This window comes from Salarias fasciatus, chromosome 19, assembly GCF_902148845.1.
Source record: "Salarias fasciatus chromosome 19, fSalaFa1.1, whole genome shotgun sequence".
NCBI classification, from domain to species: Eukaryota; Metazoa; Chordata; class Actinopteri; order Blenniiformes; family Blenniidae; genus Salarias; species Salarias fasciatus.
Genome location: NC_043763.1, coordinates 277,531 through 304,169, shown reverse-complemented (window position 1 = coordinate 304,169; position 26,639 = coordinate 277,531).

Sequence of the window (26,639 nt, the reverse complement as noted above, 5' to 3'; positions counted from 1 at the left end):
GTCTCAGGTGCAGGTGACTTAAATCCACGCACTGCTGCTGACGTCGTGGCCGACGCCGGACCGCTGCTGCTGACGTCGTGGCCGGACGCCGGACCGCTGCTGCTGACGTCGTGGGGACGCCGGACCGCTGCTGCTGACCTCGTGGCCGGACGCCGGACCGCTGCTGCTGACATCGTGGCCGGACGCCGGACCGCTGCTGCTGACATCGTGGTCGCACGCCGGACCGCTGCTGCTGACGTCGTGGTCGCACGCCGGACCGCTGCTGCTGACATCGTGGTCGCACGCCGGACCGCTGCTGCTGACATCTCCACCGGGTTTTTCCGGCTCGGGCCGGCTGTTCTCTCACCAGGTTTGTCAGCCTTCTGCCCGGATCCGATCCGCTGTGGCCTGGCCGTCCGGATGTGCATACCTGTGAACTTTGTGTCTGCTCTGCCTGCCAGCATCCGCTGCTTCCCCTGGCGCCAGACCTTTTATTTATGAATCGGTGCATCTGGGCCCAGAGAAACCATCTCAACTGTATGAATGAGTGTGAGCTTGGTGTTTAGTTTTCATAGCCTTGTGTATCGTCTTTGCCTATTAGTTTAGCTCAATCCCCGTTTACCTGTTATTTTGAAATATTCTTTTTGTTTTGGGATTGATCTCTTCTTTTTCTTTCTTTGCAGTTGCTGAGCCGGTGGGGGTGCGGTGGTCCAGGTGGTGGTGTCCCCCTCCTCTGGTGTGCTGTGTCCTGGGTCTCAGGTCACCCTTCACCTGTGTGTGTCACATTTAGCCTATTTTATGTCTTTGGGTGGACTCCACTCCCCTCATCCGGCACTGTCCGCTCCGCAGCTCAGCAGCTGCTCGGTTTCTTCTTTTCTGGTCTCTTTTGGTTGATTTATCTTTAGTTAATCCTTAGTGTGCGTGGTTGTTCTTTAAAAAAAAAAAAAAAAGTTTTAATTGTTATTTAAAATAAAGTATTTTAAATCGAGATCACACGTCTCTTGCCTTGAGTAAAACAAACCCGTGTGCCCTTGGGGCTGAACAGAATTCCCAGAGTGGCGTTGTCGGACCACTGATCTGTACATTAAGGAGTAATTGAAGTGCAGTCTCGCTGCAGTTTAAATCCACGTCTTGAGGAGAACCAACCTGCAACATAAATAATGTTCTGATTTATCTGTTGTACTGTTTCTGACGTCCTGTTTCATGCATGTTTTCATCTTTATCAGTAACTTGGTTTTTACATATTTTTAGCACTGTCGTCACTTTGTCTTGTCTTGTGTTGTTCTGTATGTCTACAATACGAGAAAAACTCACTCACCCTAAAATCTCCAAGGGTATTCTGAATCTGCACGTTAATCTGAGCCTCAGGGGAACCAAATCATCAAATCAAATTTTATTTCTAAAGCACTTTTCTTTTAAAAAACAACACAAAGTGCTTCACAGTATCAAAACAAAAATCAGTATATCATAAAATAAAAAACATAGCCATAATTTACCATAATCGCTCACACACAAAATGTACACACACTCACACATACAAACAAGCACAGTCACTCCCATGATCATCGCTTACTATCAGGACATGGCGTGGCGCTGAGCCCTAACCCTAACCGATTTTTGCACTTCAAGTAGCCATCGTCAAAGCATAAATTCTAGACAAAAACTCTGGCTTTATAATAATGATGATATAATAATAATAATAATAATAATAATACATTTTATTTATAATGCACTTTACATTTCAATGGAATCTCAAAGTGCTACAACAGTACCAGAGTTAAAACAACAACAACAAATAACAGAGTTTAAAATGCAATACAAAAATCAAAACATCAAAACAATGTCGCTGAAGGACTTCTAATAGGCCTTTTTAAATAAGAAGGTCTTAAGGCCTTTTTTAAAGACCTCCACACTTTGACAAAATATTATCCGAAAGATACTCAAACAGTAACTTAAGCTCATCCTGAGCCACTCCTTCAAGAATGTCCTGCATAATGTCCAAAGAAAAGTTGTGGAAAACAAGAAAGACTGTTGAGAGTTGAGTTCTTTTTAAACCAAACACTGACAACCTCTGTCGGTCGGATTGTAACACACTGCAGTGCATTTCAAAAAGTGCTTTTCCACGCAAGGTTAGTTTGGGGTCATCCACTGTAAACAACCTGGACATCATTTTTATAATCAAACCATCCATCCATCCATCCATCCATCCATCCATCCATCCATCCATTTTCCACCGCTTATCCAGGGCAGCAGTCTCAGCAGGGATGCCCAGACTTCTCTGTCCCCAGACACTTCCTCCAGCTCTTAATCAAACACAAACGACAGAAATAATGTCCACTGAAAGACTCTGTGAAACCCAAAAGTCCATGCATCCCCCGTTGTCCCTGTTATCTGACACGTAGTGCCACCAACTTTTTCAAAGGAGAAAGGTAAATCAAGACCATGACTCTGGAGGGTTTTGATGTCAATAATCAGAGGCTGTAAAGGGATCAAAGCCATATTTTTGACATCTTCTGTATGAAACAGTGCAACCAAATGAATGTTCATCTCCACAGAGTTAAACTTGGGTGGCAGATTTTGAAGGACAAAATAGAGAGCACCAATTTTGTGGACTCCCTGTTTTGAACCGAGAGGGTTAGAAGTCTCAAAATCATCCTAGTACAACTGAATTTGCAACGACATCCGCTGTTTTGAGAGCAATGGGTGTGACTTATAATACCATCCATCACAAAAGTCTTCAAATTTGTCTGTTTGGGATACACACGGTTCCCCAAGCATTTTACAAATATCAGAATTACGACCAATCCAAAATTGGAACAAAAGTATCTTTGCTGGGACTTGATCATAAGTACCTGTTGTTCTATTTTGTCTTGTATCAAATTGAATGCCTACATTTTTTTCTACTGGCTTTACAACCCCCTATTTTTCACTGAAATACTTGTTTCTTTTGGTTTCAATATTAACACTATGAAATGAGTTATCAAAGTTTTCAAGACGTTTTTCGGCGCTATGGAGCGTGTGGGAGGATAGACGTGCTCCGAGAGAACCGACTTTCACACATTAATTAGCCTTATAGTCTGCAAATGTAACCTTCTTGACTACGTCTGAAGTCACTGAGAACCTCTCCGCATCGCTACTGGATCCCCTCGCTAAGAGAAAGATGCCCACGCGAGGAAATAAAGACGCCGTTAAAGGAGGCCGCACATCGCCGCTCTCTCCCGACCGATCTGCCCCACTGACCGCCTCTGCTAGCGCGGCGAATCGACGGCTAGCGGCGCCCTGGATGCTAATGTAACAGGTGCGCTGCCCATCGTCCCTCCTACTCCTGGGACCCACAGGGGTTTGTCATTTCACTGATTGCGGGGCGGCGCTACCAGAGTTGGGGTCCGTTACTCAAAAAAGTAAAGAGTTACCGTTACTCGTTACCTTTGAAAAAAGTAGTGCCTTACAATACTTGATTACTCCATGGAAATAGTAAAGAAGTTACGCTACTCGTTACGCATAGTGCTCCTCCCGCGGAGCGCTGCCATCCGCAGATCTGTGTGTATCAAAACATTTTTTAACTTATTGAAAAGAAAACACGTCTTTTAAAATGTTTTATAGCCATTCGGATTTACTTCACGTGCTGATACGCCGTCCCCTGGACCACTGGAAGGAGGATTTTGTCCACTTGCGTAGTCCGGCTCTGATTGACTTCCAGCTAAGCTTCGAGCTAAGCTAACTATGATGCTAACAGCTGGAAACCAGAGACACAGGGATTTATGAGCTTGTCTAACTTTGTCAATGATAGGGAAAGGGCGGGTCCCTGACTTCGGAGTGTTCATTTAAAAGGGGCATTTACAGCAGGAGGGAGTGCAGTGTTGTCAGTGGGGCACAATTTATAAGGAAAACCAATTTTACTTTGACGGGTCCATCAACCCTGACCCGGGAGAGATAGCGAGTAGCTGCTCGTATGGTCACCGTTCCATCTACTGGTGGTAATAAAAAGAACTATATATATATATATATTATATATGTATGTGCGTATATATATATATTGTATGTGATATATATATATATACATATATACATATATATATATATACATATATATATATATTATATATTGGTTGCTCCATTTGCAGTCATTGTAAAAGAAACGATCGTAGCGTTTCATTTGTAACGTTAGTTTAACTACCAATCTAGAAGGAGTAGTGCCGTTACACTACTCGTTCCCATCAAAAGTAATTTAACTACTTGTAACGTTCATTACTTGTCGTTACATACCCAACTCTGGGCGCTACACATTGTTGGAGCCCAGGACTTCCGTCCCGCTGACTCCACCCGGTTTCTTATTCTATGCTTGGTATAAAGAATGCCAAAACAACTGACTTCAGATTGTTACCATTGATTTAAGTACAGCCAGATGTAATGCTCAGTGCTGGACCTTACAGGGAAAGATACGAAGTATTTCGCCCCGAAAGGATCCTGATTGTTGCTGAAACAGAGTTTTTATTCCATGTTCTTCTGGGCTGGGCCCCGACAGAGAGGCTGGACTTTGTTCGCAATTGGACAGTTTGATGTTGATGTCAGCTGACATCCTGATCCAGTATGTTTTGGAACACTAGTGAGTGTGTGTTGGTTTCTCCGGAACGTGTGGGTATGTTTACACTTTAGCAGAGCATCTTATAACCTTGGTGTACTCTCAGGAAAGGCCTAATGTGCAGTCAATACAATTATTCCATAGTGGTGGTGCTCATTAAAGTATATCCCTAACAGTTCCCCCTTTGATATGATTTCATCATATCACCAAAAAATGAATGTGTGTGAGTGTGTGTGAGTGTGTGTAAGTGTTAATGTGTATGCCGCGGTAGGTAAAATAGCCTATCATCAATCCTCTATGACGTAGAGAATCTCTCAGAGATTCTCTGATCTCAGAGAAACTGTACAAACGCAGGTTTAAACAGCAAAGCTAATGCATACAAACTGTGTGCTGAGAACCTACAGTAAGCAGTCCCTTAGACTGAGAGGAAGCATTTCTGTTAAGGTCAAGTGTAATGGAAACACATGCTTAACTTGCTTGTGGTCGAGGGTAACGGTCCAGCCTTGTTGGGAAGAGACTGGATCAGAAAGTTAAAACTGGATTGGTCATTTGTGAACAGGATTGAGCCTGAGAGTTGTGATGAGCTGTGTGACAGATATGCAGAGGTGTTTCAGTCAAGTCTAGGGAAGGTAACAGGCTTGAAAGCAAAACTTCATGTGATGTCAGGTGCCATTCCAAAGTTTTGTAAACCTCGATCTGTGCCATACGCACTCAGAGAAGCAGTGGAAGTCCAGTTAAACAAGATGGAAGCTGATGGGGTTATTACACCCGTCAATTACAGTGAGTGGGCAGCACCTACTGTAAACATTCCGAAGGTTGATCAGACAGTGAGGATTTGTGGAGATTATAAAGTTTCTATCAACCCCTGGCTTGAGGTAGATCAGTACCCCATACCTAAACCGCAGGATTTGTTCACAAAACTAGCAGGAGGTGAGAAATTCACCAAGCTTGACTTGTCACAAGCCTACCAACAAGTAGAGCTAGATGAAACTTCAAAGCAGTACCTGACCATAAACACACACAGGGGCTGTATCAAGTAAACAGACTCCCTTATGGGGTGGCGAGCGCACCTGCAATATTCCAGAAGCTTATGGATCAGGTTTTGCAAGGCATTGATGGTGTCATCTGTTACTTAGATGACATATTGATCACAGGACAGGACACAGAAACACACATGAGAAACCTGGAAGAGGTGCTAAAAAGACTGAAATGTCACAATCTCAGGGTCAAGAGAGAAAAATGTGCCTTCTTCCAGTACAGTGTGTCATATTTGGGACATGTTATCGATGCAGAGGGAATTCACCCCATGCAAGAGAAATGTGATGCTATTGCAAAAGCTGCTGTTCCCACCTCTACTACTGAGCTTAAATCTTTTCTCTCATTGCTGAGTTATTACGGGAAGTTTGTCCCAAACCTTTCTGCCCTGATAGCTCCGATGACCAGGCTGCTGCAAAAAGATGCTAAGTGGGAGTGGTCAGCATCGTGCCAGAAGGCATTTGAAGAAGCTAAAAGGCAGCTCTTTCCAACAGAGTCCTTGTACATTACAACCCAGAGTTACCACTTATACTTGCGTGTGATGCTTCACCAGTAGGTGTAGGTGCAGTGATTTCACATAAACTGGCAGATGGCAGTGAAAGACCAATCGCTTTTGCCTCTCGAATGCTTACAAAAGCAGAGAAGAACTACTCGCAAATCGAAAAGGAAGCATTAGGTCCGGTTAGGGGTGCCTCCCTTAGCTGCAGCTAAGGGAGGCAGAGATGGTCCCTGATTTTAGCAGCTTACACCTATGAGATCCAGTACAAGCCATCTGAGCAGCATGGAAATGCGGATGCATTGTCCAGACTTCCAGTACCAGACACTGGCTTCCCTAAGCCGAACACTGTGTTTAGGGTGTCTTACTTAGACAGGCTTCCTTTAACTGCAAAAGATGTCGCGCAAGAGACAGAGAAGGATCCCGTGCTGGCTAAAGTGAGGCAGTTTGTGTTGTCAGGTCGGCCAAAATATGTTCCAGATGAGGCCCTGCAGCCATTTGTGAAAAGAAAGTTTGACCTCACAGTCGAAGAGGATTGTGTACACTGGGGTTTCAGAGTGGTCATTGAAGAAACATTACAATCCAGATTGTTAGGTGAGTTACATGACAGTCACTGGGGCATGGTGAAAATGAAATTTCTCTCGAAGTTTATTTTGGTGGCCAACCCTTGATGCCGACATCGAACGTGAGGTGAACCTGTGTGACATATGTAAACAACAGCGCAGCATGCCTGTCACAGCACCTGTGCATGCTTGGAAAAGTGCTGCGGGTCCATGGGAGAGAATACACTTGGATTTTGCAGAAGACCACAAAGAGATGTTTCTAGTGGTTATGGATGCGTATGCTCGTTGGCCTGAGATAATCCACATGCGTGCCACAACTGCCAGCAAAACTATTGAAGCTTTGAGAACCTTGTTTGCAGCGTATGGGTTGCCAATGGAAGTTGTAACAGATAATGGACCTCAATTCACTTCGAGTGGATTTGAGACATTTCTGAAGATGAATGCTGTCAAACACATCAAAACACCAGCTTATCATCCCGCTTCGAACGGTTTGGCTGAAAGGTTAGTCCAAAACTTTAAAAAGTCTTTGCACAAGAACAGAGCGGTTGTAGATAGGGGGGGTGGCGGGCTGTGGGGGTTAGGGGGTTGGGGAAGGTGCGTGTACGTGTATGTGTATATGTGTGTGGGTGTGTATGTGTGAGTATGTATATATGTTTTTGTATGTGTGGGTATTTATGTAGGTGTATGTGAGTGTGTGGGTGTGTATCTGGATATGTTTGTGTATGACTATGTATGTATGTGTGTGTGGGTATGTATCTGTGAGCGGGGTATGTATGTGTGTGAGGGTGTGTATCTGGATATGTTTGTGTATGTCTGTACGTGTGTGTATATGTGGGCGACTGGAGCTATGTATGAGAGAGTGCGGTGTCCTGTGGGGGGTGGCCCCGGTGGGCCTGGGGTCGGTGGGCCCTGGTCTGGGTCCTTCTGCTGCCCCCTGTCTGTCCTCACTTCACTCCTCCTGATGCATGATGGGTGTGTGCTTCTTGGGTCGGTGGTTCTCTGGCCATGGTCGCTGTCCGCCCTGGTCCTGGGGGGGGGGGGGGGGTGGCGCTCCTGGCCCTGTCCTTCATCGGGGGCTCTCCTGGGTGACGGGGGTGCTGCGGCATCCCCGGACCCCCCTCTCCCCCCGCTCTCATGCACACACACGTAGGGCTTTGGGAGGCGGGCTTTTCAAGTTGGGTGTGGTGGAGGGGGCCATCTAAGTGGCCCCAATCACTGCACGCTTCAGTGGCTCGCCTCTCAGTCTTAATTGCACTTAGTCATCTAACACGACCAAATACATACAAACACACACATCGGGGGGTCTTGGCGCGCTGTGTCGGGGGTGGGCTGTTCAGGTGGATGAGACTGCTCGTTTGGCCTCACTCGCGGCACGGTGTGGTTACTGTCCCTCAAATTTTAATCGCAAACAACATACTCCCATCAACACCCAAGAGACGGAGGGGGGGGAGGGAGGGCAATGGGGTCTTCTGCGCCCCCGTTTCCAGGTTCCTTCTGGTGGGGGGTGGGGTGGGGGGGGCTGTTGTTTTCCCACAGGCCGGGGGTTTGGAGCGGCTGTGGTTTGGGGGGCTGCTGGCTCAGGGGGGTGCATACCTGTCTGCGGCGGGGGGGTGGGGGGGTGGGGGCGGCAGTTGTGGGTGGCGGGGGGTTCTGGATGTGGGGTTCGGTGTTCCCTTGCCTTCCGGGGGTCTCCCACAGGATGTGACAGTTGGATGACGCGGGAATGTGAGTGTGTTTGGGGTAGGATGGACTGTGTGTGTGTGTGCGTGTGTGTGTGTGTGTGTGTGTGTCTGTGTGTCTGTGTGTGTGTGTGTATGTGCGTGTGCGTGCTTGTTAGCGTGTGCGTGTGCGTGAGAGGGTGTGAGTGTGTTGGAATGTGAGTGTGTGTGTGTGCGTTTGGTTTAGGGATGAGTGGTTGTGTGTGTGCGTGTGTGCATGTGTGTGTGTCAGTATGAGTGAGTGGGTATGAGTGGGGTTGGGGCGGGGGGGAGTGAGGCGGGAGAGGACAGGGGGTGGGAGGGGTGGGCCGGGCGGGGGACGGGCGGGGGGGTGGGTTCCGGGTGGGGGTGGTGGGGTGGGGGGTGGGGGGGGTGGGGTGGGTTGGGGGGGGGGGGGTGGGGGGTGGGGGGGGGGGGTGGGGGGGGGGTGATGCCCTGGATCTCGGGGTGCGTGGCCGGAGCGCTGGGGGGGGTACTGGCCTGGGGTGGGTAGCCGCCCGTGTGGGCTGGTTCTCCCGGGTGGGTCATAGCCCTCCGCCTGGGTGGGGGGTTGGCTCCTGGGCTTGGGCCTTGGGCTCTCGGCCCTGCCCGCCCCGGGCGTCCGGCGCCCGGGGTGGACCGGCTCCTGCCGGTCATGGCTCCGGGGGCCCGGGCCCCGGGACTGCCGGGGTCCCCGGCCGGGGCTTTCCTCTGCCCCTTTCTGGACCGGAGCGTGGGCGTCTGCCTGGGGGGGCGGCTTGGATCCGGGCTCTGTGATGACCGCCGGCTGTCTGGGCTCTGAGGGCTCTGGCCTGCTTCTGGCCTTCTCAGAGGTCAGAGGTCATATATGCATGATCACTATCACCATCACTGTCACCATCATATTCACATGATCACGTTGATCTTTAATCACTCTTCACATACTGGGTTACCTTGTCTTCTTGTGGTGGTTAGACTAATGGTGATCTGTAGCAGACCTCTCTTGATGCACGCCCCGAGTTTACTACTAGTTACAACTAGCTATATTCAAAAAAAAAAAAACGGTTTGTGGTGTCCTTGCATTTCCCTCCTCCCCTACACCTCCTTTTTTTTTGTGGCCTGGTCTGTTCACTAATATGGTTTGGAAAAAAAGGGGGGGGAAAAAAAAAAAAAAAAAAAAAAAAATGTATGTATGGTTCTGTAATTTTCTGTGTTGGTTGTCGGCTCTGTTTTGGTGTTGTCTAGATTGGGGGTTTGGGATTGTTCTAGGTTGCGTGTGGTGCGTCGACAACACTGTTTTGTATTGTGACTTTGTACATAGGTTGTGCCGCCCCCCCCCCCTTCCGTTCTCCCTCTCTTTATCTTTCTCTCTTTCTGTCCCTGCTCTCTGAGCGTTTCCGTCCCGGTCCTGTCCTCAGCCATGCCGGATGCCAGCTTTAAATAAAGGCAGCAGCAGGAGGAGACTCAGTCTCATCCTGCTGCTAATATTAAAATCTGTTCGGATAGTAAAAGGCTACAATCATACAATATTGCACGCCCCAGCTGCCGAACAGGACAAGGGAAAAAAAAAAGAAAAAAAAAAGAACAGAGCGGTTGGTGGCATGACGTTGCAGCATTGTATTGCTACTTTCTTGTTCAGCTACCGCAATATGCCACACGCTACAACCAGAAAACACCAGCAGAGTTGTTTTTACAGAGACAGGTCCGAACTAGACTTTCTCTGGTGAAGCCGATGGTGTCTCGGTTTTTCCAGGTGGTTGTCCCCGACCAGCCACGAGGGCAGAGGAAACTCAGATCTTTCTCTGTGGGTCAGGCTGTGCTTGTCAGAAACTAGGGGGGAGAGAAGTGGTTGGATGGTGTGATAACTGAGGTGTCGGGTCCTGTCACATACATGGTGTCTCTAAATGGAACATGTGTAAAGAGACATGTAATCAGCTGCTGGATGCAAAGAGAACCAATGTCACTCCAAAGCAAAATGTGACGAATTCTGATGGGCACTGGGATTACACTGTTGAAGATGATGTGAGTACCACAGACACTGTCACTCCTGTCTGTAGTCAGATGCATGAGAATCGCCGGAGCTCAGTGGAGCTTGATCAGAGTCTGGTGAACCCTCCAAGTTCAGTACACACGGAGCGTCCAAAAAGGAATGTACGCCCGCCTCAGCGATTGGACTTGTGAGTTGAGTGTATTGCTTTTGTTTTTTTTTTGTTTTTTTTTATGACTGTGCTGAAATGTTTGAAAGAAAGGAACATAAAAAGGTATAAAGAACAGAAAGAAAAACTTAAGTTTAAATCTACAGGAGGAGCTGTGGTGTTGAAAAGAGTTTGTGTATAAATGATGTGCACTGTTGACGCCAATACTCCAGATGGCACTTTTACTGTACGTGGCCTGTGGAGGGTTTTATGAAAACGACGAGTCAGTCGGGTCTGCAGATAGCAGACGGTGTTCCTGTGTTTTTGTGCTGCTACGAATAAAGCCAGCTGGGTTGCAGCATTTTCCTCTCCGTCGTTTCATCTTTAAGGACAATTACCCACACAGTCTGACACAACAGTAGCCGCCCCCTCTCGGTACATTCCGATCTCAGACAGGATCCTTCACCATCCCAAGACATATGCAGCTCTGTGTCAGCGTGTTGAAAAGGCAGTTAAGGGCAGCAAGCGTTCTTCATTGCTGGATGCGTGTGTAAATATGCATGTGTAGGGAAAGAAGATGAAAAGAGAAAAATTAAAGAATAAAAAGAAAAAGGTAAAAATAAAAGAGAAAAAACAGCAAGCGTCCCTTCACTGACCTGGGCCTGTCTCCCTCCGTACTGACGGAAAACCTTTCCTCAGGAGCTCTAAACCCTGAATTACCACAGATCACAGCTCCAGCAGTTTGCACAGTTTTGTTTATATAAAATAATAAGCATGCAAGCTATTTTCTAATGCTAGTATACGAAATTAAAAACTTATATTAAGGTTCTTAATGGTAATCATTGTTAATCATTACCAGTGTCCAAAAGTCATTTTGGTCTTACCATTACCATATTTATTATTACCTTAAGATTTTTTTCAAAATGGCGTTTGGAGCCTGAATAATCCAAGGGAAGAGTAGTTTGAACATTGGACTCTGTATTGGCTGAGAGGTGGAGGAGCAGCATGTTGGAACAGTCTGCTGCTCATGTTCTCCAAACAACTCGGCTCCTGATAAGTTTCTCACAAAGGCCTTCGAAGGTCTGAGCTCAGTGTCAGAGCGACTGGCTGAACTGGAGCTGATAATCCTCCAACAGGAGGGGGAGAAAACCTTTAGGAAGTAGAAATCATATATTCTCCCTCTGTTGGAGCCGCTCACTGTAGTCACATTGGTGGAGACTCTCAGCAGGGGGCGCTGTGGTATGTATTAGCAGTAGCAACGCAAATGTTATACTCAAATGGGGAGGGCGGGGAGGTGATCTTCATCAGACGGCATCATCCTCTTCATCCTCTTCATCCCGATATCGCCATGGATCCTCCAGTGGCCCACTTGGTCCTGGTCCAGGTCCTGGTCCTGGTCCAGGTAGTCTCTTCTTCAGTGTCAGGACCTCCGGGCTCAGAGGGAGACATCAGTGGGGCAATTTTTAGTCATTTGAAAAGGTGGTGGATTTCGAGTGTAACTTTTAGTCAAGGCCGAATCGATGCATCTAAGGCAGAGCGCTCTGATACGTGGGGCACAGCGCCCCTGCTGACAGTCTCTGATATGAGGGATACCAGAACGGTTAAAGCAATGGGTCCCAAAAGTAACACTGAACTTCCACCGATTCTCATTTCATGTTTTATGTACATTTAAGCAGAAATTTATCATTTTTGAATGAAATCTGTTGCCTCTTGAAGGCTTTCATTACTACAAACATCAATCAGAGTTTCTGTACAATTTCCACTAGATAATGTTTGAAGTAATTTACAATCATCCTGGGGAAGTTTTTTCTCTTACCAAGGATAAACGTCCTATATAGAGCCTGGCACACACCTCACCTCTTAACGTCTCAATCTCTCAGTCCTGAGAGGAGTCAAAGAGAAGGACAAACACTCACACAACAGTCGTGTTTGAGTTTCAATTGAACAAAGGCAGCAATGATGAATGAAGCTCCGGAGCAACAGGTTCTTTGATCCTCAGTTTAAATGCAACTTCTTCAGATTAAAGGAGCTGTCCGTGATTCTGAGGCCTGACTTCAGTTTGAAATGTTGGCTCCGCCCCCGAGCTCTCTGACTGGTTCCTCACATTGAGAAAACCCTCCCACTCCCCCTCCGCTCTGCTCCGCTCAGCGTGCACGACGCTACATGCACATCCCATACGCGTGCACAACCCTCTGGAGGAAACAGCAGAAGCCGCTTCGACTCTTTTTGTTCAAAATAAACGGCCGCTTCGTCTCAGTGAACCAGATGTTACCTTGTCACTACATGTTCAATGCAGAAAGTAGTTTGCAGAAATGAATTTGTAACAGCAAGTGGAGGTATCGCCACTTTCCCGGTGTCGTGCACGCGCTGCAGAAGGCCTGGCTCCGCCCCGCCCCGCCCCCCTGCTGCTGCCAGTGGAGCAGAGAGGTCGTCACGCTGAATCCTCAGGCAGCGCTCTGCAGGGCCACATCTCCAAAACACGCTGATCAATGTGTGATTTTTTTTCCACAGAAATGTAGCATGGACTTCGTAGTACATGATGTAAAAAGCATTTTTCTCGCCCTGGTTAAATTAAAATCGCGGATAGCGCCTTTAAGTGTGAAATTCAATTTGGGTGGTTGTAGAAATGCGCCTCATGTGTTTTCACATTATGACCAAAGAAACCAATTATTCATTGAACTGCCATCTACTTTTGTCTGCTTTCCACTGGACATATTAAGAGTTCGACTAAGCAAAGAGTTATGTAGCACATAATGGCTCCGATGCACCTGAAACTTTGAAAGGAATTAAGAATGATGAGTATTGAGCAAATCATTTCAATCACTTCCCAGATGGCAAAAGTGACTGAATCAACATTGTGATGTTTTCAGCCCGAATACTGGAATCAACATTGATGTCAAATATTGAAAAATACATTGAACATACTCATTCTGATCAACACTAATGTAATGTTGAATTTACAATCAACTCTGACAATGAATCAATATTGATTATACGTTGATACAATAATAATCTAATTGAAAAAGGGTGTGGGAGAAAGCCAGAGTACCCAGAGGGAGTCCACACACACACAGCCACACTCCTGCAACCTCCACACAGAGGGATCCCGAGCCCGGCATTTTCACCCGGGACTTCACTGTTATGAGGCAAGAGCACCAATCACTACGCCACTGTGCCAAAGAAAGAGTTTTCTGGTTCCATTTTTAGAAGGAAGGACTTTATTAAGCCAGGAAATTCTGCCTGGTCAGGTTTTAATTTTGTTTAATTTGTAAGGAAACATCGATGTTGTGTCGAGGTAAAAGTTAAGGAGACAGTGATCCAATGAAACCAGGTCAGTTTTGAAAAACTAATCTGGATCTATCTGATCCGGATGTGGAAATCCCATTGTTTCCTATCCAGGATCAGGTAATCTGTCTTACTTTTATGCCGGTTGTTTAAGCCAACATTGGATGGGATCACCTTGACCTAGATACACACTCTTCAAGATTTACCTACCCTGGAGAAAAAAAGTATTGTATTTTAAATATATTCATACTGGCAGTAATATATTGGAAATGTACTTTCACAAACTACTTTTTGTAAATTTGTGGCAAGTCTACTAACCGCATGCTTTCATGATAACGCTTTAACACACTTTAAAATAATTATACTGCTATATATTAAATCAAAATATACTCATTCAATTCCAGGGTTGAGGAGTAACGGATTACATGTAATGGCGTTACATAATCAGGATACAAAAAAATTGTAACTGTAATCCATTACAGTGCACGCAAAAATATGTAATCTCGTACAGGTACTTTTGATAAAAACACGGATTACTGAGCGGGATTACTTTTGAAACTCAGACGGAATGTACCAGCAACAACAGACATCCGCGCCGTACACAGACATCGTGACACTTTACAGCACTTTACAGCTCAAACCGCCACTCCATAGATCTATAAACAATAGACGCTGTAGATATATAAATGACAGACGCCGCATCGACCGCTGTTGGAGCAGCCTCCCGCTCTACTGAAATGTTTAACCATGAATGAAACAACCCACGATGCCATGAATTTTACCCCCTGCTGCTGGAGTCATGGCTGCTCCAGAGAGAAACTCATTCTTTGGCTGGAAACGGAGACATTTAGTATTTAAGTCAGATGAGGCCAGAACTTCTCTGTACAATGTAAACTCTGCCTCCAGCTGTGAAAACGCTCTCAACATCCAGGAACTCATCATCAAACCTGAAGACACATCTACAGTATGAAACACACCTGAACTCACAGTGAAGCTGAAGTGTTATTAGCCTGATAACCTGTCACTAACCTGCTAACCTGTCAGGAACCTGCTAACCTGTCAGTAACCTGTCACTAACTGCTAACCTGTCACTAACCTGTCAGGAACCTGCTAACCTGTCAGTAACCTGTCACTAACCTGCTAACCTGTCACTAACCTGTCACTAACCTGCTAACCTGTCACTAACCTGCTAACCTGTCAGTAACCTGTAACCTGCACTAACCTGCTAACCTGTCAGTAACCTGTCACTAACCTGCTAACCTGTCACTAACCTGTCACTAACCTGCTAACCTGTCACTAACCTGCTAACCTGTCACTAACCTGCTAACCTGTCAGTAACCTGTCACTAACCTGCTAACTTGTCAGTAACCTGTCAGTAACCTGCTAACCTGTCAGTAACCTGTCAGTAACCTGTCACTAACCTGCTAACTTGTCAGTAACCTGTCAGTAACCTGCTAACCTGTCACTAACCTGTCAGTAACCTGCTAACCTGTCACTAACCTGTCAGTAACCTGCTAACCTGTCACTAACCTGTCAGTAACCTGTCACTAACCTGCTAACCTGTCACTAACCTGTTAGTAACCTGCTAACCTGTCACTAACCTGTCAGTAACCTGCTAACCTGTCACTAACTGTCAGTAACCTGCTAACCTGTCACTAACCTGTCAGTAACCTGCTAACCTGTCACTAACCTGTCAGTAACCTGTCAGTAACCTGCTAACCTGTCACTAACCTGTTAGTAACCTGCTAACCTGTCACTAACCTGTCAGTAACCTGCTAACCTGTACACCTGTCAGTAACCTGCTAACCTGTCACTAACCTGTCAGTAACCTGCTAACCTGTCACTAACCTGTCAGTAACCTGTCAGTAACCTGCTAACCTGTCACTAACTGTTAGTAACCTGCTAACTGTCACTAACCTGTAGTAACCTGCTAACCTGTCACTAACCTGTCAGTAACCTGCTAACCTGTCACTAACTGTCAGTAACCTGTCAGTAACCTGCTAACCTGTCACTAACCTGTTAGTAACCTGCTAACCTGTCACTAACCTGTCAGGAACCTGCTAACCTGTCAGTAACCTGTCACTAACCTGCTAACCAGCCTCTCCAGGCTGAACTCAGAAGAATCTGATGGATGCAGTAATCTCTTCAGCCTGGATGGAGGATTTACTGGAGACTGCATGTTTCCTTCTGTCACTGAGGGATGAATCAACTCTGATCTCTTAAAGGAATACTTCACCCAAAAAACGATTTGGCCTAGTTTTCTACTCACCCTCATGCTGAGCAACATCTGGATTACTTTTTGATGTCTCAAATGCAGCTGGAGATCTAGGGGATTTTCATTGTCAACAAACTTCCATAACAGGGGGTAATGGCGCCCGGAAGAGAAAAGGTCCATAAAAGTCCACAAAAAGTGCCTATTTTCCTTCATGCTGCTCGTCTGCTGTAATACAAGTGTCCTGAGCGGGTAACGTCCATAATTAATTTGAAACGAGGTAATTTAGTACAGTTTTGGAGCCTAAACAGTGCTATATTGCACATCAACGTGCGCTCCCTGCACTACAGAAGCCGCGGCAGACCAAGCCAGACCAAATACTTTTCATGGCCGACCTGAACACAAATGCTCCTCCTGCAGCAGTGCAGCTACACAGCAGACTGAGGACAGAATAGAACTGTGTGTAACACTGTCAGTCCGGCTCCTGCTGCTGCTGGACTGTAGAGCTACTAGAGGAACACAGTCTGAATGATGAAGCTGATCCTGAGTCAGAAAGAAAGTCAGATTCTCAGTAGGTTTAAAGGTTAAAGGTCATGTGTTGGTATTAACTGGGGCTGAACACAGAGTTCAGCAGAGTTCAGAACACTCAGAGCATTTAGTGTTTACTGTGTAGAGCTGTCAACACACTGTAAGAATGACACATTGTTTGTCTTTATTTTATGTTTGCTGGTGAAGTAATCTAAAAGTTACTAAAAGTAATCTGGTACTTTACTTTTTAATTTAAGTAATTAGAGTAAGTGACTGATTACATTTTTTGACAAGTAACTTGTAATTGTACCGGATTACAATTTAAAAGTAACCCTCCCAACCCTGTTCAATTCATGTGTAATTTAAAAGTTACTATTCAGGATTACTTTGACACATTTTTAAGATATATTTAAAACACATGCTCAACACTGTCATTACATCACACGCTGAGAGAATATTTAGATAATATCAACACTGTTTGAAACAAAAAGCAGTGGAAGCCATAGACTCAGCCGCTGTGCTCCGGTATATCCTTCCGCGGAGCGCTGCCATGTGCAGGTCTGTGTATCAAAACATTATTTTAATGGACTGAAAAGGAAAAAAAAACGTCTTTTAAAATGTTTTATAACCATTTGGATTTACTTCACTTGCTAATACGCCGTCCCCTGGACCACTGGAAGGAGGATTTTGTCCACTTCGTCAGTCCAGCTCTGTCTCCTCTTCACCTCCAGCAGTTGAGCTAAGCTAACTATGATGCTAACAGCTGGGATCCAGCCACTGGACGCACAGACACAAAAAAGGTATTTATGAGCTCTCTCACTTTGTCAATGATAGGGAAAGGACGAGGGTCAAAAATCTTCTGAGTATCCTTTAAAGGGGCTGCACTGGCTCACTGTCCTCCTCAGGATGGTTTAAGGTTCTCTTATTAGTTTTTAAATGTCTTAATGTTCTCACTCCTTCTTTGTCTGTTTTACCATCTGGACCAGGGGTGGGCATTCCTGGTCCTGGAGGCCGCAGTCCTGCATGTTTCCCATGTCTCCTGCTTCAACACAGCTGATTGCAATGTGGCTCGTTATCAGGCTTCCTGCTGGACTGGGCCAGGAATCCTCCAGATTGGGCCAGATTCAGGTGTGATAAAGCAGGGAGACATGGAGAACATGTGGCCCTCCAGGACCAGGAATGCCCACCCTGATCTGGACCCTTGGGGCCCTGAGGTGCTCTGGCAGCGACCTACTGGGCGTGCCACTGTCCAAAATTTTAAAGGTAAAAAACACAACTTTTAAATCAGAGTTTTAACTGACCCTAAATATTTCTTTATTTTCATCATTATTGATTTTTTATTTTAGTTTATTATGTTCTTTCACTTTTTGACCTCATCTTAAATTTTTAATATGAAGTATTTACTATCTTTTATAGTTTTAATTGTTTAATTCCAGTGTGTGTGTGGTGTGTGTGTGTGTGTGTGTGTGTGGTGTGTGTGTGTGTGTGGGTTGGTCCTTCACATTGTTACGCGAGCGCCCACATACTGCAGAACGGCTGCGCTGCGACCTGCGCGGCGGAGCCGTACGAGAGCGCCCACCTGTGGTGCGGCTGCGCCACAGCACTCCGCCTTCTGACCAGACATGCGCTCAGCACATGTGGGATTATGTTTCCATGACGATCTCCATGTAAACATGTTTGAACAGACACTTTATACCGTTACAATTTACTGACCAGCTACCTTCAGCTACTGTTGCCCGAGTGTTCTCCTTCCTGCTGGCGTCTTTATTAAAAGGATGACTGCTGTCAGAGAGGATTCTGGGCTCTTGTTCCTCCAGGATCAGTTTCTTCATCAACCATGCTGCTCGAGTTTAAAAACTTCCACTACTCCTTTGTTTTGCGACGCCAGAGCGTGTTCAGGTTTCAAAATAAAACATCATCCATAAAAGTGTATATTTACGCTTTAATTTACATGTAAAAACATGTGTGACTGCTTCAATAGTAATCTATATAGATATCTATATAAATAATATGCCTAGGAATATAAAAAAAGTCAACTTTTGTAGTCATTTGTTTTGATAAAACGGATGTTGCTCTCTTTTGGCTTCCTGTTGGTATAGCTCCGCAGTACGACGGCGGGCGGACGCTCGACGCAGCACTCGCGCAGGCAGTGGGCGCGCTGCCTGCCACTTCATTGACTTCAATGGGTGCGTGAGCGCTGCGGAGCGCTGCGGAGCGCTGCGGAGCGGAGCGCTGCGGAGCGCTGCGGAGCGCTGCGGAGCGGAGCGCTGCGGAGCGGAGCGCTGCGGAGCGCTGCGGAGCGCTGCGGACTGTGCAGCGCAGCGGAGCCGTTCCGCAGTATGAGGGCGCTGGCCCTTAGCTTGAAGTGCTTAGCTGCTGTTGGGGATCCTGTGTGCGAGTCCTCCGTCTTGGCTGGGGGCTCCACACCTCAGTTTGGGGGTCCCGCGGTCTGACGGAGACCAATATCCAATAGGCTCGTGGTGTTATTTGTGTTGATGACACATCAAATAATGCAGTTTTGATCTGTGGCATGGGAGCTGCACTCAGGTTTACTGGAACATCATGTAGCCACTTTCTTCTTTCTTTTAAATCTGACTCATATTAGACAACAGGAGAAATACCCTCTCTGTGGTCACGTCTGATCAGTTTGTCATGTGACTCAGAGTCTGAACCACAGAAACAGTAACTCTCCAGATACCCCAGCTACCTCTCGCCTCTGGTGATGATTCCGCCACAATACCTGTCACATTGTGCTATTATGCTTCCATCCATAAAATTAGGACAATTGCAATACATTTCAACCTCCCTGAAAAGGGAAAACTGGATCAACAGTAAGTACTGATCAACAGTGAAGCTCAACACAATGCAGTTGTGATGGAATGATCACTGGTTCACTTGGTTTATTATCTGAATTAGTTATTCATTGTTATGTATTAAATTTCAAAGTTAAAATAATCTTTGCTCTTCATTTCACTGTTTCATGAGACGTAGTGACCGAGTGTACCAGCAGATGGCGCATTCGGTAAGTGGGTGACAGGACATGCGTTGCCTCCTCAGTAATGGCTGAGAGGAGCAGGAGGAAAGCATGTGTCCCTCATTGCTCACAGCATTCCCTTGTAGAGGGCTGTTAAACAGTGTGATTCAACACGTACTCTTCTGGACTACGTTCAAAGGTGAGGACCCCTTGTTTCATTTCACACATATCATTACTTATTAACCTGAGAAATATTCCAGGGCTTTGGAACTTTCCAAAGAAAAGATAAAAATAGTGTTTTCTTTTTCTCAACACATCAAACATTCTGGGAGAATTCAGTGATATTGAGCAAACATGGTTCTCTTTGATTGAGAACTGCACGTCACGGCTTACCTTTTCACAACGGTGGAAAAGTATGCCCGTCGACTTCTGTGGATTCTTTCTTTGAGTCTGTCATTGTATGAAATGTCCACTTTCATGTTAGAAGATCGTTAGCTAGTGGGCTAATGATTAACAGCCAACCTATGCTGTGCGGTTACCACATCCCAGTCAGCATGTCCATGTGGGACCGTGAAGGTTAAATGGGGCTCCACTGGGTTTGTCCACAGTTACCTAGGTGGTCCCACACCTGTGTTTCCTTTGGGCCTCAGGTGGATTCTGACCATAATGAAAAGGGATCAGACAGGATGTTGAATAGGCCCAACAGGGCACTTTATCTGAGATCTATTTATTCCCGCCTGTGTGACCGTAAGAGGGATCTGGCCGAATTTAAGGTGGGACCCAAGTGGAAAAGGTGAAAGCCTCTTGTGTGTCCCCCATATGGTCTCCAGGTGAGCTCAGGGCTTTAGTGGGTTAGTTCCATGAGATCCGTGCAGTCTCCACCTCCACACCTACCATGTGAGCTTAAAGATTTACCAGTCGAGACCAGTTGTAAATAAACTTGCAAATGGTTTCTTTGCTGGTCCAGGCCCTGAGAACCCAGTGTTACACAGGACCAACTGCACAGCTGTGGTGTCGATGTTCTTCCCAATAAACACGGTTCTCATGCCCCATATGCGTCTGCATCTACTTGTTCTTGCTCAACACAAGCACTTTAAATGCAGCAATATTTTTGCATCCAACATTTCTTCTAATTAGTGGAGCTAAAAGGCAAACAGCTGAGAAAAGAAAGATTTTATATTCGAAAATTGTCATCGCCAACTTTTTTTCTTCTTAAGAAAAAACAAGCACCGACTTAAAAAGTTACTGGAAAAGTCAGTTAGGTACAGGTCTGTAGTCATTAAAAACATTTAAAAGCATGTGGAAGACACTCGTCTGAGAGACATTCATAATATGCACCGAGTTTCCTCATAAGTGAAACAGAGAATTTACAAGTACATTGACTTCAAATTGGATATCAAGGATATGGAATAAATGCTCAAACAGCTTGCTTAGCGAGTGTGTGTGTGTGTGTGTGTGTGTGTGTGTGTGGTGTGTGTGTGTGTGTGGTGTGTGTGTGTGTGGTTAGTGGAAACTCCATGTGTCCATCAGGAACAAACAGTGAAAACACAGCTGTGGACATCCTCGACACACGCTGAATGCAGAGGCCAGAGCATCAGTGACCGGAGGGTCCCGACCCTGCGCTGCATCCCTCCTCCTGCTGTTGACTTTATTTTGTCATTGGTCACATGTTTCCTACTCAAACAGCAGTTCCTTCCCTGTGTGTCTTCTGTATTTGTCGGCACATGTTACCGAGGTTTATTTGATTTAGAGGGCTTTTGTTTTCTTCAGTGCATCTGTAAGCCGTTCGTTCATTGGAAGGGTCACATGCCTCGACGTCGCACTGTTTCCAGCAGCTCACAGCTGAATCTTCCAGGGCACTTGTGAACTTTGAGTTCTAGAAAACAGTGCTCCTTGGATGACTTGTGATTAAACTGAACTGCTCATAAACAGTTTTACAGTCTTTCAATGGCCACTCTCCGAATCAAATCAGTTCTCCTTCAGTTGATATCAAAACACACTCGACGGCTCACTTTACATATGAGTTATTTGTTTTTCATTTCCATTCACGTTTTCAGAAAGCTGGTAAAGGACACTGGGTCAAACTAATTTGAAGCCCCCTGTATAAAACAATAAGTAATTTATAGAGCTTTATAATGCCATTATAACACGTGTAGCTATAGTCATAAACATTCATAGATGATCACAATGCCAGAACCTAACCCTAACCCTGTACAGTGAGTTATAAAGCATTGTGATCATTTATGAGTGTTTATAAGTACAAGACTGTGTTTATACGGGTGCTTCAAGTAAAGTGTTACCAAGGTTTTTTCATGCTGCCTGTTGAGTCATGACGTGAACTGTGTTCTTCTTCCTTTTGCATTCTGAATCGGCTTTACAGGACACTTGTCTCTTCTATGTTCTTCAGGAACACGGACACAGAGTCAGCTGCCAAATTCATCGTTCAACTAGCTCAAACATTAGAATTAAAACCAACACGCATGCCCCGCTGCCTGCAGTTAGCCTCCCCACCTCAGGCTTGTCTGTGTGTGAGGTGATCAGCCCAGGCCTCCTCTCACACTATGCTAATGATTATTTCCCAGGCACCACGCCTGTTGCTGCTTGCTGCAGGTATTAGAGTGAATGGTCGTTTTCTTTTATAGGATGAATCTGAAAACAGCTTAATGAGACAGCTGGAGGGGCGGAAGAGGGAAGAAGACTAGCATTTGTATGTCAACAAAAACTGAAATTCTTTGCGATTACGATGCAATTTGTTTGAAAGACGAGCCCACTTCAGAACCCGTTTAAAACCACGGGCCTCGATGGACAGCTGCTGCGGAGAGAGCCCGTCTAACTGCCCTTCTCTGACGGCCATCAGGAGTTGCGCAGCTTTTTCCTTGTGGCAAGCTCCAATCCACTCATACTGGGGTATCTGTGGCTGCAGGAGCACGAGCCTCAAGCGGCATTCGGTCCTGGGGGGACGCCTGCCAAGGTAGGAGTCTTGGAACAACACCCTCCCAATGTCCACTCTGGGGAGCACGCCTCAGGACCTCACCTCTGTACACTATGGCCAACCAGGACCTCAAAGAGGTCTTCAGCGAGACCCGAGCCACCTCGCCCGCCCCACACAAACCCTATGACTATCGACCTCCTCCTGAGAACCTCCCTCCCTGGGGAAGGCTGTATTCTGTCTTTCCAGAGACCCAGGCAATGAAGGACTACATCGCCTCCTTGTCATGGTGGGCATGATCAGACTCTTCCCGACCCGCCGGAGTTCAATCCTTCTTCGTCCAGAAGGATAGAACTTCACGCCTATACATAGACTACAGCAGTCTGAATCTTATTACAGTGAAGAACCGGTACCCTCTCTCTCTGATCGCCTCTGCCTTCGAGTTCCTTCAAGCTACTGAGGTATTCACTAACTTGATCTCCACAACATGTACCACCTGGTGCATATCAGTGGGGATGGGTACCGTTCACATTTGAACTGTAGGGTACCAATTCCAATACCTGAGAATCATTACCGGTATTCAACGGTGCTAATTTGTGATACTTTTGTGTGTTTATGTGGTAATGAATGTTAATTTGTGCTATACCTGCAGACACATCATAACAAAGTCCAGGGCGCATGCTAACCAGCTAGCATGCTAACCAGCTAGCGTGCAAACCGATGCTCGTGTTCTAACAGATGGTAATGTGCCAACTGATGCTAGCATGCTACCAGTGCCGAGTGCTGGAGTTGTAGCCATAGATCTGAGGCTGTGCATTCTCAGGCTTGAGAAAAATATACTGCCAAACCAGCTCCTGAGATTAGAAGTATTCCCGCTGGAGTGACCATAATCGGCATTGTATTTGAAACTTAGAGCGCTTTGTAGTTGTGCTTGTTTGTTGACATGCTTGTTACTGACATCATTATGTCTTAATAATAATATTAATATAATACATTTTATTCACAGCGCCTTTCAAAACACTCAAGGACACTTTACACAAGATTAAAAACACAATAATAAATAAAACAACGTAGCACAGAAAAAAAGAGAATTTACAGGTGAAAGGCAGATTGAAACAGGTGGGTTTTGAGTCTGGATTTGAACAGAGGTAGAGAGTCAATGTTGCGGATGTCAGGTGGAGAGAGTTCCAGAGAGATCTGTTTACTTCGGACTATCGGTGGAAGCGTCGCGTCTCACCCTGCTGCCACGCCACGTGTCGCAGGCCACGCTGCCAGGCCGTAGCCCGGGTCGGGCAGTGGGTTTAATGTTCGCTCAAAGTAAAGTAAATGCTGTACTTAAAGGTCAGATATCATGCTCATATTCAACATTGTCCTAGGCTTACTTCTTGTTGTCTCATGCTAGCTGTGCCAAAGCTGTCCGTCCCTGGGAGAGGGATCCTCCATACTGTGTCCCCAAGATCTCTTCTTTTCCCACTGGGTTTCTGGAGTTTTTCTTGCCGGATGTGAGGATCTAAGGCGGTGGTTGCTTCGTTTGTCTCGTTACTGTGAAATGACATATTAACATTATGCTTATTCGCTGTTTTTATGTTTTAACATTCTAACATGACTCAGTTCAGTCACTGACGAGCTGTTGTGGACTGTTCATGCCACCATGTTTATTGGTCTGATGTCAACGTTCTCACTCTGCTGTCTGTGGACTGTTTATAGACACTACACTGTGATTCATGTTATTATCAAAGTCATTATCAATCTTTGAAATTTTACCAATCAATGTAACATCTTGAAGCCTCTGAGGCAACTGTTGCCTTCCCCCTGTGGACTTTGACTGACAGCGTACTTCAGCCAATCAGCACTTCAAAACAAATACGCTGGCTAGCTTTAGCTCTTAGCTCTAGCTTCTCTACATGCAAAGAAAGGCGAAAACGTCTTTTCCTGTGAGAAAACTCACCAAGCGCAGACCCTTCAGACCTCCAGACCCTTCAGACCCTCAGACCCTTCAGACCTCAGACCTTCAGACCTCCAGACCCTCCAGACCCTCCAGACCCTTCAGACCCTTCAGACTTCAGACCCTCCAGACCCTCCAGACCCTCCAGACCCTCCAGACCCTTCAGACCCTTCAGACTTCTCAGACCCTTCAGACCCTCCAGACCCTTCAGACTCTTCAGATCTTCAGACCCTCCAGACCCTCCAGACCCTTCAGACCCTTCAGACCCCCCAGACCCTTCAGACCCTCCAGACCCTTCAGACCCTCCAGACCCTTCAGACTCTTCAGACCCTCCAGACCCTTCAGACCCTCCAGACCCTTCAGACCTCCAGACCTCCAGACCTCCAGACCCTCCAGACCCTCCAGACCCTTCAGACCCTCCAGACTCTCCAGACCCTTCAGACTCTTCAGACCCCAGACCCTCCAGACCTTCAGACCCTTCAGACCCTCCAGACCCTCCAGACCTTCAGACCTTCAGACCCTCCAGACCTCCAGACCCTCCAGACCCTCCAGACCCTTCAGACCCTCCAGACTCCAGACCCTTCAGACTCTTCAGACCTCCAGACCCTCCAGACCCTCCAGACCCTAGACCTTCAGACCCTCCAGACCCTCCAGACCTTCAGACTCTTCAGACCCCCAGACCCTCCAGACCCTTCAGACTCTTCAGACTCTTCAGACCCTTCAGACCCTCCAGACCCTCAGACCCTCCAGACCCTTCAGACCCTCCAGACCCTTCAGACCTCCAGACCCTCCAGACCCTTCAGACCCTTCAGACCCTCCAGACCCTTCAGACCTTCAGACTCTTGCTCTCAAAGTTTATCCTCGAAATCGGAGATACAAAAAGCAGCAAGTCTGATTGCGAGGGCCTGTGGGAGGGGGGCTCAGGGGAGCCATCTTCTCCGTGTGACGTGAACGTGGGAAACAGAGCGTTTTCACGGTGTGGGAGGGGCTGCCTCTCTGAGCAGCAGAAACAGGAGGAAGAAAGCACGCAGGCACAAAGGAAAAAAAACGCTTTGGGGTGTTTAGGTGAGAACATAAATATATAACAAGGTTAAAACATAAACAGTGAATTTTGCATGATACAGCCCCTTTTAAAAAAAAATACACAGTTTGATTGTTTATTGAAAAACAAACTGCAAACAATTCAACCAGCCTCCTGTCAGCAGAGGGACAAGTGCTTCTGCTTCTGCCATATCTGGTTGTTCTTCCGTCCCTTTTGCTTGTTTTGTCTTCACTCGTCGTCATTCACATGTGCGTTGGTAGTATGGGTGTAGGACTCTGCTTCCTGGTTGGAGTGGCATGACCCGCCTTATCTTGCCTCTGATGGGTAACCTTACCCAACTGTGAGTCGCCATAGTCGTCATATGCAAACTGACCCATCACCGTAGATTTTTCCCCCCACACACAAAACTTTATTCAGCCGACTTCTTCTGGACACTCGACACGACAGTAGCGTGTAGCGTCCGTCGCTGCTGGCTCTAAAAATAGCTTTGTTACAGAAAGAGTTACTTGACTCAAATGGAGCGGCGCTGCCACCTCGCTACAGAAAAATGTAACTAAAGCTCCTAGCGCCGCTACTTGTAGCTCGCTCCTGCCCATCACTGGCTATTACACTTTATTGGTAAGTGCTGTATAACAGGAACACATGAGAGTTCCATTTAAAAAGCAGTAATTTTCACAGATTTTCTGTCAAATTAACAATAAAACATTGTTTTTGAGAAAAGCATTAATACTGTCGAAATTTTGCTGTAAATTTACAGAGAAGATTTACAGTGCAGCGTTCATATCCACCAGCCTCTCAGGTGACAGTTTTGCTGTATCTCTCCTCAATGTGACGAAATGCCAGTGAGGAAAACTTCCTTTCTCCCAGCGTTGACTGCAGCCATTTCCAAATTTTCCTCAATGCAGAAAAACTCATCTGGCGGTCGCAGATCCCACAGGCAGACTGACTGCCAGGCAGAGCATCCTCAGATTGGGATCGCTGTGCTTTGAAATGTTTTTTAAGATGCTCCAGTGAAACAGAAGTGACAGCGGCGCCTTAAAAGCTCCATCTCTGCTTCACAAGGAATTTTCAGCATCTGTGCCTGTTTCTGAAAGAGAGGCTCTATTCCATTTTTATCACATCTGAACTGCAACCACACCCATTCAATAGCCTCTTTGTAATGGAAAGCCTAAAAAGAATGATTGTTTTCCCAATAATTTCTGAGTGGTATTGGCTCAAAGCTTGGTTCAGTGTTTCTCTCAAAGATCACTGTCCATTA